This window comes from Lynx rufus, unplaced genomic scaffold (assembly GCF_022079265.1).
Source record: "Lynx rufus isolate CCGP_SWC_20201006 ecotype Redwood Valley unplaced genomic scaffold, mLynRuf1.p SCAF_15, whole genome shotgun sequence".
NCBI lineage: Eukaryota > Metazoa > Chordata > Mammalia > Carnivora > Felidae > Lynx > Lynx rufus.
In genome coordinates, this window is record NW_025814829.1 from 34,590,900 (window position 1) to 34,603,053 (window position 12,154).

Consider the following 12,154-nt stretch of genomic DNA (forward strand, 5'->3'; position numbering starts at 1 on the left):
TTGAATTCCCATGCTTTTTTCACTGCACCATCCTGTCCACTCAAGAAAGCAGTAGCGGTGGAACTGGAACACTGTGTAACTTCTAAATAGATCCTCTCGTTTCAACCTCATTAACAGCCTGATGGCGTAGGCTCTCTGATCCCCCCCCCCCCTTTTACAGGGGAAAGAAGTGAAGCTCGATGATTTACGTGACTGGCTGATCCTGAACTTAGAATCTTATCTTGTTCCTTCTCCCTCTTTGCAACACTGCCTCCTTCTTTACCTTAACACTATTTACCTTTATTTTTATCTTAATATTTATTTTGTTATTTACTTTATACACTTAGAACGGATGATAGAAAATGAAGAGAACGCACATTTAATGGAAGTCAGCAACTTTCTACATTTGAAGAAGTTTTAAATATATGAATCTAATGCATTTATTATCACAACTCTGTGCTCTTCTTCACCAAACAGGCAGTTAGATGTGGGGAACTGCCCTACCGTCATTTTGTTCTTTTACAAAATGCTTGACGCAAAAGCCTTGCCACCAAATTAAAGATAATTTACTTAACTAATAGTGAGATGTACTTACACCCTCATGTCCCACCAAATTCAAGGGATGACACTGCCATGGAGAACACAAGAAGAAAACAACAGCAAAAGTGGCTTTTACTGTTCTGCCCTCACTGGGAGTTTCTTCATCGTTATCTTCCAAAGAAGCCAGAAATGTTCAGACAACCTCTCTGTTCACCTTTCTCTTCTCCATTAAGCCCAAAAGACTATCTCTTGCTCATGTGATTGTTGTGTTAACTCCATTCCCTAAGTCAAGCAGATCCAGCCTGACTTCACACCTTTCATCCAAAGAATTACCTCGGAGCCCCCTGACACTTAGAGGGGCAAATATGAGTAACTATTTACAGGCATTCCTGAATTAATAAATAAAATGGCTTTAATATTTAGAAACCACTCCCTGTCAGTACCCCAGGCCTCACAGAGGTTGTCAGGGCACAACCCTACAACAGAGCAAAACATACTCCCCAGACTCCCTCGGCCGGTCTTTGATGCCTGCCCTCTGGCACATTCCTTAGCATGACAGGTATGTTTTATGATGGCTTAAAATACACATGCTAGAGACTGTGGCTTGGTAAAACCTATTAACATTTCTAAATCACTTTGTGTTGGCAGACTGTCATGTTTACCTCTAAGGTAGACCAACCTGATGATCTCCTGATATCTGCAGGAAAGACTACACAGGGACCCACCCCAGAAAGCAAAAAAAGAAGTCAGGATTCAAATACAGAACCCTGAAGAGTTGACTACTACACATTCCCTCACCTTGTTGAAGAACAAGGCAGAAGACACCAAGATTCAACTCGTATATTAACCAGGGAGCCTCAAACAGAAGAAATATTTGCTCCGTGGGCATAAGCCACACTTCTAATCCTGGGCTAGGCGCTTTACATCTGGGTGTGCCTCACCTTAAACACCTATGAAAGAATGTGGCCGGCCAGGTACACCTTTATCCCAGCCACTATTAAAAACAATCCCTGCTATATATTCCATAGGACGCCGTCCAGAACACACAGTTAGAGAAATAAAAAGTACACTGCACACCAAATGCACAGATAATGCAGTTTGTATAATAAACAAAAACACATGAAGTACTGGGAAAGAACGTAAATTCCCTAAAACAATTAACCACTAGGGCCACAGAGAGGTGACATTACACAGAACTCTCACTCTGTATTTTATACATTTCTAAAGTGTTGTAACGTTTTACAATCACCTTAGATTACTTTTGCAAATAAAGATTAGCTTAAAATGGATTATCTATTAAAAATGGTATGTCAGAAGCAACATCTGCCAATCGGGCAGTGTATCTCCTAGAAAATACCGATTTTTTAAGATTTTTTAAGCTATTTAAGTCTTCAATTTGCAAGAAACTTGCTAGGTAAGGTAGCCACAAAAAAGTTGTAAGAAAATTGGTCTGAAAAGTCAATGTCATGACATAAAATATTGAATGGTGGGGGGGGGGGGGGGAGTGCCGGAGGGGGGTGTGGTGCTCTAGAGTAAAAGAGATGTAGGACTTATAAAAACAAAATGCAATATGTGAACTTCAATCAAATCCAGGGTTAGGGGCGCCTGGGTGGCTCAGTCGGTTAAGCGTCCGACTTCAGCTCAGGTCATGATCTCGCGGTCCGTGAGTTCGAGCCCCGCGTCGGGCTCTGGGCTGACGGCTCAGAGCCTGGAGCCTGCTTCCGATTCTGTGTCTCCCTCTCTCTCTGCCCCTCCCCCGTTCATGCTCTGTCTCTCTCTGTCTCAAAAATAAATAAACATTAAAAAAAAAAATTAAAAAAAAAAAATCCAGGGTTAAAAAGATACCTATAAAAGACATGAGGCAATTAGGGAAATTTGAAATAGGGAACAGAAATGAGATGATATCAATGGATTACTAATAAATTTCTTGGTTTTTTTTTTTTTTTTTTTTAGAGACAGGGAGTGCACAAGCAGTGGAGAAGAGCAGAGAGAGAGAGAGAGAGAGAGAACCTCAAGCAGGCCCTATGCTCTCAGTGCAGAGCCCAACACAGGGCTTGATCCCACCACCTTGAGATCATGACCTGAGACGAAATCAAGAGTCGGATGCTCAATCGATGGAGCTGCCCAGGCGCCCCTCTTCTGTTATTGATAGTAGAATTGTGCTTGTGTAAACAGAATGCTTTAGGAGATGGCAGTGGGTATATCTAGGGGTAAAAATGTCATATTATCTATAATTTACTTACAAATGGCTAAAAACCCAATGCATACATATACAGATTCAGAGTCGAACAAACATGACAAAACATTAATAGTTGTTAAATCTGGATGGTGGGCGTACAGATATTCACTGCACTGTTCTTTCAGCTTTTCTGTATACCTAAAAGTGTTCGTAATCAAAGGAACAACAACAAAAAAAACAAAACAAAAGGCAACCCTCAATACCGGTACTAAACATAGTCCTTACAGCTCGGTTGAAAATGCAGCTGGCTCTTTCTATGGACTTCTCTAATCCCTCCCTTTCTTTGTCTGAACTCCCACATCATTTCTGCCTATTGTAACATAGCAATCAAACTTGTGCTAATAGTATTAGCAAGGCTGACTCTAAACTCTTCCAGAACTAGAGACATGTTTTCTCCGTCTTTAACACCTACATCTTTCACCTAAATTAAAAGTTCATGGCATTTATGCCCAGAACTCGTGCGGTTGGAGGGTTGTGCTTCTGGAAAGAATTGCCAGGCGCTCATTTAAGACACCCCTTGCTTCTAGGATGGGTCACACCTAAATGATTCCAGCTAAACCATCTGTGTGACACTAATCTGTAAGAATAGGGTTAGAGGAGATGATCTCTTAGTCCCTTTCAGTGTTAACATTTTGATAGTCTATGAATTATCTGCCGTGTTTTTTAAAATGTTTATTTATTTTGAGAGAGAACACACATGCACATGTGCAGGGGAGAGGCAGAGAGAGAGAGAGAGAGAGAGAGAGAGAGTGAGTCCAAGCAGGCTCCACTCTGGGCTCTATCCCTTGAACCGTGAGATCATGACCTGAGTGGAAATCAAGAGTCTGACCCTTCACTGAGCCACCCAGGCCCCCCAACCGCCATGTTTAAGCTCTCAAAGAATCCATAGCACTTGTATCATGAGTCCATCTCCTAACTATTTACAAAGGCACACAGTTCTACAATACACGTGACCCAGCACCGTCTGGGTTTTAAGCCTCCTTCCTCTGCTTTGTCCTTGATAGACAGAGAGAGGGAGGATTAAGATATGCCACCAGACAGGAGCACCTGGGTGGCTCAGTGGACTAAGCGTCAGACTTCAGCTTAATGATCTCGCGGTTTGTGAGTTCGAGCCCCGCGTCGGGCTCTGTGCTGACAGCTCAGAGCCTGGAGCCTGCTTCGGATTCTGTGTCTCCCCCTCTCTCTGCCCCTCCCCCACTCACACCATGTCTCTCTCTCAAAAATAAATAAACATTAAAAAAAAAAAAGAGGGGCGCCTGGGTGGCGCAGTCGGTTAAGCGTCCGACTTCAGCCAGGTCACAATCTCGCGGTCCGTGAGTTCGAGCCCCACGTCGGGCTCTGGGCTGATGATGGCCCAGAGCCTGGAGCCTGCTTCCGATTCTGTGTCTCCCTCTCTCTTTGCCCCTCCCCCATTCATGCTCTGTCTCTCTCTGTCCCAAAAATAAATAAACGTTGAAAAAAAAAAAATTAAAAAAAAAAAAAAAAAAAAGATATGTCACCAGACGGGAAACTGGATGTGAAGTCTATCACAAACAAGTCCTCTCTGGGACTCCAACGACTTTCCCTGTGTGGCTCTCAGGGGCCACATCATATTCACTTCGTCACACGAACATTGTAAAACCTAGAACAAAATGCCAAATTCTCATAAAAAGGTCACACGCTTATGCAACTGTAGATTTTCCTGATGATACTGGATTTCCAAAAGAGCTCAAACTAGGGGGTCGTCAATTCTATTTGCCAGAAGATTTGGTTTTGTTTAATGGAAAACTCTTTTAAAAACTGAAGTCACTGAAAGGATGAGTTTTATTTGTCCCCTCTTCAAGAACATATCAAGTAAATAAGGGCAAGCTGCAAATGTTGCTTCCATTCATGGAAGTTTAAGGAAACAGACTCTTTTCTTGGTTAGTACAGATAGTAAAGCCGATAGTGCTGACTCATGATGTTTTTTTTTTTTTCAAGACAAACAGCATCTTATTCTAATTTCCAAACATCATCTGCTGATCCTCTTTTTCACAGATGTAGCTTAGTGAGAAAAGTAGCATCGGATAAAAGAGTTAGACCCCAGCCCTTCAGTGACGAGAGTCACCGGGAGCAAGAAGCAAATGTGAAGGGTGGCCTGGGTGGCTCAGTCGGTTGGGCGTCGGACTCTTGATTTCAGCTCAGGTCAGGATCTCATGGTTCATGGGACTGAGCCCCACATCAGGCTCTGCGCTGACAGTGCAGAGCCTGCTTGGGATTCTCTCTCTCTCTCTCTCTCTCCCTCTCTCTGTCCCTCTCCTACTTACTGTCTCTCTCTCAAATAAACATTAAAAAAAAAAAGAAGCAGCAGCAAATGTGGGAAAAAAAAAAAAAAAGGACAAGGAAAGTACCAACAACTCTGACCTCTCCAGCTCGGTGGGTCTTTGTGTGAAGGGATTGGAAGTAAATGTTAAAGGCTCCCCCGAAAGGAAGGACACCCATGTGACAGAAGGAGTGAAGTCAGGGGCACAGAAGGTCCTCTCTAAGAACCAAAGTTAGCTCAGGGAAGGGAACATGTGCACATCTTCCTGCAGGAACTGGCCTAAGTGCACACCCAGCAACTTAACCTTTCCCTGCCTCAGTTTACTCATCTGTGAAGATAATACCCACCCTGCCCATCTGCGAGAAGTAAATGAGAAAATGCTTCTGTGGAGCACTCAGTGGCTATAAAGGTCCCCTTCCTCTTCCCCCTCATACAGTAAGCCCAGTTTGCTCAAAGGATAGCAAAGCAGCCGTGGAAAGGACCGGAGTACGTGACCACCTAAAGTCTTAAAAACAAAAAAACAGGCAAAGCAGAGAACACAGAGTTGAATGCAAAGCGATGACAAGTCCAAGGGTAGAACCGTGCATTGTCCCAGCACTCCACCTTGTCATCCTCCAGTGTACCGTCACCTGGAGCAGAAAGGAGCCAATCATTAGAAGAAACGCTCCCAGGCAGAGCCCATCCTAAGTGGGTAAGAAGGTTGCAGCCTTTTCCTTATCTTAGTCAATAACATGCTTACAGTGTCTGGTGTGAGGCAGCTGTTCTTTTTTTTCAGTGGAAATTGATTCCCAATTGCTGTGGGTCTTAGAATCCAAATGGCCGTATCTCTACAGCTGATGGCATAGCACAGTCTCCCTCACCCCAGAGAAACTCCCGTGTGTGTCTTAGCTCCCCAACAAGAATCTTTTTTTCTTTTTTTTTTTTTAACATCTATTAATTGTTGAGAGAGAGAGACAGCACGAGTCGGGGAGGGGCAAAGAGAGAGGGAGACACAAAATCTGAAGCAGCTCCAGGCTCTGAGCTGTCAGCACAGGGTCTGATGCGGGGCTCGAACCCACGAACCGTGAGATCATGACCTGAGCCGAAGCAGGACGTTTAACCGACTGAGCCACCCAGGCGTCCCCACCACAAGAATTTTGAAGGGAGAGAGCTATGTCAGGTTTAGATTTGTAGTCGCCTTTGGATGTGGCAGGGCGCTAAATAAATATTTGTCACTATGATGAAAGAAAGAATGAATTCTGAAAGGGTTGAGTTTTTGAGGCCAAGGCAGGGCAGGGGCCTCCAGGTGACCTCAGTGGCACCTAAGGAATTTGGAGCCTTAGATAGATCTGACTTGCGAGGGTGTGAGAAAGGCTAAAAAGTGCAGAGAAGAGGGATGAGAAGTTATTCAGCTCACTGGTGCTCTTTGGGGGTAAAAAATTGAACCCACGCTTCTATAAGAACATTCCCACCCAAGCCTGTCTTTTCCAGCCCTTGATGTGTCTTAGACTGGGCGTGGTCTCAAAGACCAGAGAGATGCTACATCCCATGGAAGTTCTTTGCCAAAACAACAAGGGAATTACTGATGTGATAAAGAATCCCAGTGTGCCCACGATTGCCCAAAGCAATTTGTAGGGATATTTGCTCTGTAAACACACTTTAAGGGCCTTTCATAGAATAAGTTACAGCAGAAGAGGACAGGACACACAGAGAAGCTTCAAAGTCACTTCTAAAACTCATTCCTGACCGATCAGCTTCCTAAGAAGATCTAATATGTAAGTTTCCATCTTCTAACAATCAGCTGTGGATTTCCAGCACCTTGTACTTTCTTTTTTCCCCCTAAACATATCAACAAAACACCTGCCAAATGGAAAACACAGAGCAAAGCCAGCTTTCTCATAGAAAAGTCAGTCGGCTGATCTAATAAATTTTAAATATGATGAGTAAGAAGTGGAGAGACCTTTCATAATATCAACCAAAGACAGCTTAATCCCCTTTACTAAATTACCTGTACTAAATTTCTTTAGGGAAAAGACAGGAATTAAAATCCAAATCTTAAAGGCGGTCATCTTTTTATTTCCCATGCTATATTATGTACGCTTACTTCTGAAATCTGAACATAAGTTCTGAAATCACGAACATAAGCTAACTGCTGTTCCACTGCATTCTATATTTACTAACAGTCTCTGGCATTTTTCCAGCATTCCATATTACTACAACTCCCAAGCACACCTCACAGAACTATGTAACCCTGGTCTGGGTGTGAGAAAGGAAAAAATGATGCAATGAGTCCATCCTGTGTATAAACACGCATGAGGCACAGCTCAGTTTTAAAAAGTACTATGTCATTTTTCTGAGGAGAGTTTTAAAAAGGGGTAGAAGGGCATGGGGAAAAAAGAGTATGGGAAAATGGGAAATGCTTTCTCCGATTCCCCCTTAAAGACCGGCAGAGAGGAAGGTAGTTCGTTTTGGTGAAAATTAGAGTTAGTTTCTTCTATAAATGTTAGTGCTAGAGAATACCCAGATTACATCCATACATTGCATTATTCGAAGCCAAGCAAAATGTTGTGCGAGGTTTACAACACAAGCCCCTAACTTTTAGTTGCTAAATAACTACAAAAACAAATGCAGAATGTCCACGTTTTTGAATTTCTTCCTTTTCCTCCCGCTAACTCAACTTCAAACATTCAGTGGTGGGATGGAGAGAAATTTGTCGAAATCTGGAGCTGCACTGCAAGTCAGAACAAAGATTCCTGCTACAGGACCCCATCACAGTGGTACCTCACCTCCACGAAAAATGGCTACATAGCAACTACATGTGTGCAGAATGTCTCCGAAAACCAGGAAATGGAGGCAAACATCCTCTGAGCAATCAAATATCACGAAGTCCTTATTAATGCTCTGCTCAGGAAACAAACAAACACAAACCACCCTCACAGTGCATTTACTCTGACTTTATATATACCTTACATACCTTGCTTCTTAGCCCTTAGCAGACTGAAAGGAGATAAAGAAAAGTATGCTGGCAGGGAACAGAGAGGCAATGAGGGAGGCAGACTATAAAATTAAGCATTCCACAGCACGGAAGATAGTATCGAAAGTACCCTGTGGTAAATACGGATGACGGAATAACACCCGGCATATTTTGCTCAAGATGGCAGTAAAGAAATATACTTGTAAACACAGTGTAAGTTGTAAACTCCCATCCATAGTGGTTAAAAATAACCAAAAAAAAAAAAAAAAAAAAAAGTGGTTCTTGAGTGGTAAAGCTTCTATTACCTGGAATCCCAACTCCCCCACCCCAAGCAGTGGTTCTCTGTTGTTTATTCCTGCTCTAATACTCAGAGCAAAGCAGTCTGGTGAAGAATCAAAGGCTGCATTTTCGACTGTTGGGCGGGGGAAGGGCAACGATCTGTGAGGACCAGCAGTTTGAAAAAGCCCCCCACAGGTAACTGCTGAAAAAAAATCATTACCCCATCCCCCACTTTGAGGATCACCGCCCTGAGGTCTCTAGAGAGACGTGATCTTCCCACAGGAAGGATCTCAAGACATGAAAGCTTTCATTATTGACTTCACTGAGACTCTTAAGGCATTCAAAGCGCATCTTGAATATTTTATAGATAAAATAGTATGTTGTCTGGAATTTACTCAAAAATAACAGGACTGGGGTGGGTGTGGGGGGGCATCTGAGCGGCTCAGTGGGTTAAGCATCTGACTTCGGCTCAGATCATAACCTCATGGTTTGTGAGTTCAAGCCCCGCATCAGGCTCGCTGCTGTCAGCACAGAGCCCACTTTGGATCCTCGGTCCCCTTCTCCCTTTCTGAACCCGCCCCCCGCTTGCACTGTCTCTCTCAAAATAAATAAATAAACTTAAAAAAATAATAATGGGAAGGGGACACTGTGGGGGTCCGGATAAAGCAATATTGGCCACGTAGTTGCCAGCTGCGGTTGGTGGCAGACAAGGCTCATACCTTTCCTTATGGTTTTGTATGTGCTTGAAATTTCCCACATTAAAAAGTTGTTTTTTCTTTCTTTCTTTCTTTCTTTTTTTTTTTTAATAAAGAAGTCTTTCTTAAATGGCACTTCGTAAAGCAACCTGGCAAAAATCCTCCACTCTGTGGAGCTATGTTACAGAGAAAGGGGGTCAGAATTCTTCCTCCATGTAACCCCTCCTGCCCCTCCAAAAGAAAACTTACATTTAACTAGATCAAATTGAGAGTGAGCATTTCTCATTTCATTGTTAAAAGATGGCAATAAAAATTCTTTTTGCAGGGAAAGTTGACAGGCTGGATAAAAGTACAAAGAACAACCAATGGGCAGAGGGGAAGGGATTCCTCCTGCCCAACCTGCTTAATCGACTGTATCAGAGCACCTGACTCTGGCTTACTTCTCTGATGAGCTTTCTCTGTCTATTCACGCCAGGAATGCTTTGTCCTACGAGACTCCACCCTTCTTTGAGAGACAGTAGAATCTGCAACTCTCCAAATCCAGTTCTTTCTGGTGTCAGTGTCTACACCCACAGTGATGTGCGTCCTGGAATGTCACAGCTAATCACAGCCGGGAAGAAGAATGGGAGAGTCCTGGGAGTGTTGGAACACCAAGAAGGCAATAGCGAGCACCTCCATTTTTAAAGCAGATACGATGACAGAGGCATTTTCCTGAGCATTATCTCCAATGGTCTTATGAGACGGTGATTCCTAATGCCCCCATTTTTACAGATGACAGCACCAACTCTGGAGAGGTTAAGACCTTGCCCAAGATCACACCGTTACTAAGGATACCACCTGACCCCACGTTCTTACTCAATGAACCACGTTAAAACACCCAGAAAGGGGGTAGGAAACGACCTGGTGATATGAAAGTAACAATGACAACAGCAAACAACCACATTCTATAAGGAAGGCTTCAATATGCCATCTGCAGCCTATCTTTGCTCAGCCCGAGTGGACTCGATCCAGACGTGGCAGAAATGGATCCTGAGGCCGGTGACTCAATTTCAGTCCCAGGATGTTCCATCCAGACGGCATGGCAGCAGAATCAGGGTCTTATCCCTGCCACAGCACCCCATACCTCCTCCCCCCGACCCAGCGCCTCTTACCTAGACAACTTTCCTTCTACGGTTCCAGTGTGTGCAGCAGAGAGGGATAATCCCAGCACATCAATACAAGCTCTTCAAAAACCAATTTGAAAAACACAGTTACAAGAGCAACCGGAGAGGTTTTCCAGCCTGTTCATATGACTCACTCATCAAAACGAAAGAAATTCGCTGAAGGTAAACATACCTCCAACCTGCTTCACTCACCCTCCTCTGGGATGTGCACCCTAACGGGGACAGAGCTGACCAAGAGAGGGGTTCTTTGTGAAAGGCTGTTACAAGTGACCTCCCTTAGCAAAGTTTTCCACACCTCCCTCTCCCGTTTCCTTCCTGTCCATGCCTGAATTCCCTCAACTCCCCTTGCATGTCCAGAACTTTCGGATGGGAGGACTCACCCGTGTCACTTCCTATCCAAACAGAAGCAGCAGCCACGCAACCTCTGCCAACTCTCTTCAAGGGGGTCTATGCAGCCAGTGCCCAGCTTCCCTGGGTACGTCGCCATGTTCCTTGGTCTCTCTGGCCCCATCAGTGAGCCTCACCCTGATGTGGAGTGATTTCCCTGCATCAGCCACTTACAGGCTGTATAACCATAGCTCAGAGGCTGCCTCCCTTTCTGCATTTATACTATGGGGGTGGTAACAATACCCACCAGGTGCAGCTGCGGGACTACACCCGTTGGTAACATATCAAGGGCTGGCACAGAGTCTGGCACGTGGTGAGCACTATTTGTATGTTTGCAGTCACTGTCCTTATTATTGTTGCTGTTTCACTGAATACTGCAGGAAGCCCAAGGAAACACAGACTGCCAACGTTTGCAAGTGTATGAATCGCTTTCCAACAAGCCAGCGTTTGTAGAATTTCAAAAGCTGAGGCTATTTATCATAAGGAGGCGAAGCATGAATACAAGACCCCTAGGTCTCACTGACTGGGAACCACGGACAGGATGCACAGTGGGCTCCAGAGACCGGGACCAAGTCAGTGAGTCAGGAATACAACCCAGCGGGTTCTGAAGCGTTAACGATGCAATCACTTCCCCGGAGCCAAGTAGCTGAATCAGAGGGGGGAAAGAATGGCAACAGGTAGGAGCCAGTATCAGCTGCTACCGAGTTGCATGCTCCCCACTGGTGTAAGCAACTGTCAATCACTGATGGGAGAAAACAAAGCTTCTAAACAGCGATGCCCATGCTACCGGCTGGCACCCACGCGATAAACAGACAAGCACACGTGCACAGACACGCACAGGAAGCCCATCGTAATTGTCCTTTCTTCCCTCGGTCCCCTGCCTATGAGACCCCCACACACAACCCAAGTGGGTTCTTGGAAAAAACTCGTGCTGTACATTAAGTAGCCCCCAGTGACATGACAGAGAAAAGCATCTGTTGCCAGCACGGTCACTTGGCTGTCATAAAAACACTGTTAGCATGCTAACATTCCCGCTACCGTTAGTGACCTCAGACCTGAAGATGTGCTCAGTGGCCTGCATCAGCGCTGAGCAAGCCGGGGCCTCTGGAGACACTGCTGCCCGTGGGGAGGGCTCTCCCCCTGGGCAGGGGATGACTGCAGCCCGGTAGGGGATGGGCGGAGGAAGGAACAGGAGCGAAAACATCAAGTGCTTCGGTTCCCGGGTCGGACTCTTCGTTCTTAAAAGCTGAGAAACTTAAATTTGTACAATATCTAACAAAGCCATATCTAATAAATACGGCGAGTGCTACGCAGGGTAAACGTAATTCAAGAGGCTCCCTTTGCTCTCTTGACTTACACCTATGTTTCAGAATATTAAGGATTTCAAATCTCCCTGCAAACAAACCCTGTCTGCCGAAACCTTGGTACATAAGCAAAAATATCGCTGGGAAAAGAAAATGCATATCTATCCTTCAACTAGATGGTGAGAAGCCAGGAACCAACAACGCTTTTACAGCTCTTATCACCCCCAATCCCTTTGCACTATAATTAACGCACACTCTAACTCAGCAATGCCACTTTAAAAGCAATGGATCTTAAGGATCGCATATAAGGATGGGGCAGTAAACATCATCTGTA

At 44.6% G+C, this 12,154-nt stretch overlaps 1 protein-coding gene across 2 annotated transcripts in view; it reads right to left on the minus strand.

The window, feature by feature from the left end:
- Nucleotides 1-12,154, minus strand: part of PTPN14 (protein tyrosine phosphatase non-receptor type 14) — a 180,376-nt gene that overhangs the window by 108,666 nt on the left and 59,556 nt on the right. The window lies entirely within an intron of this gene.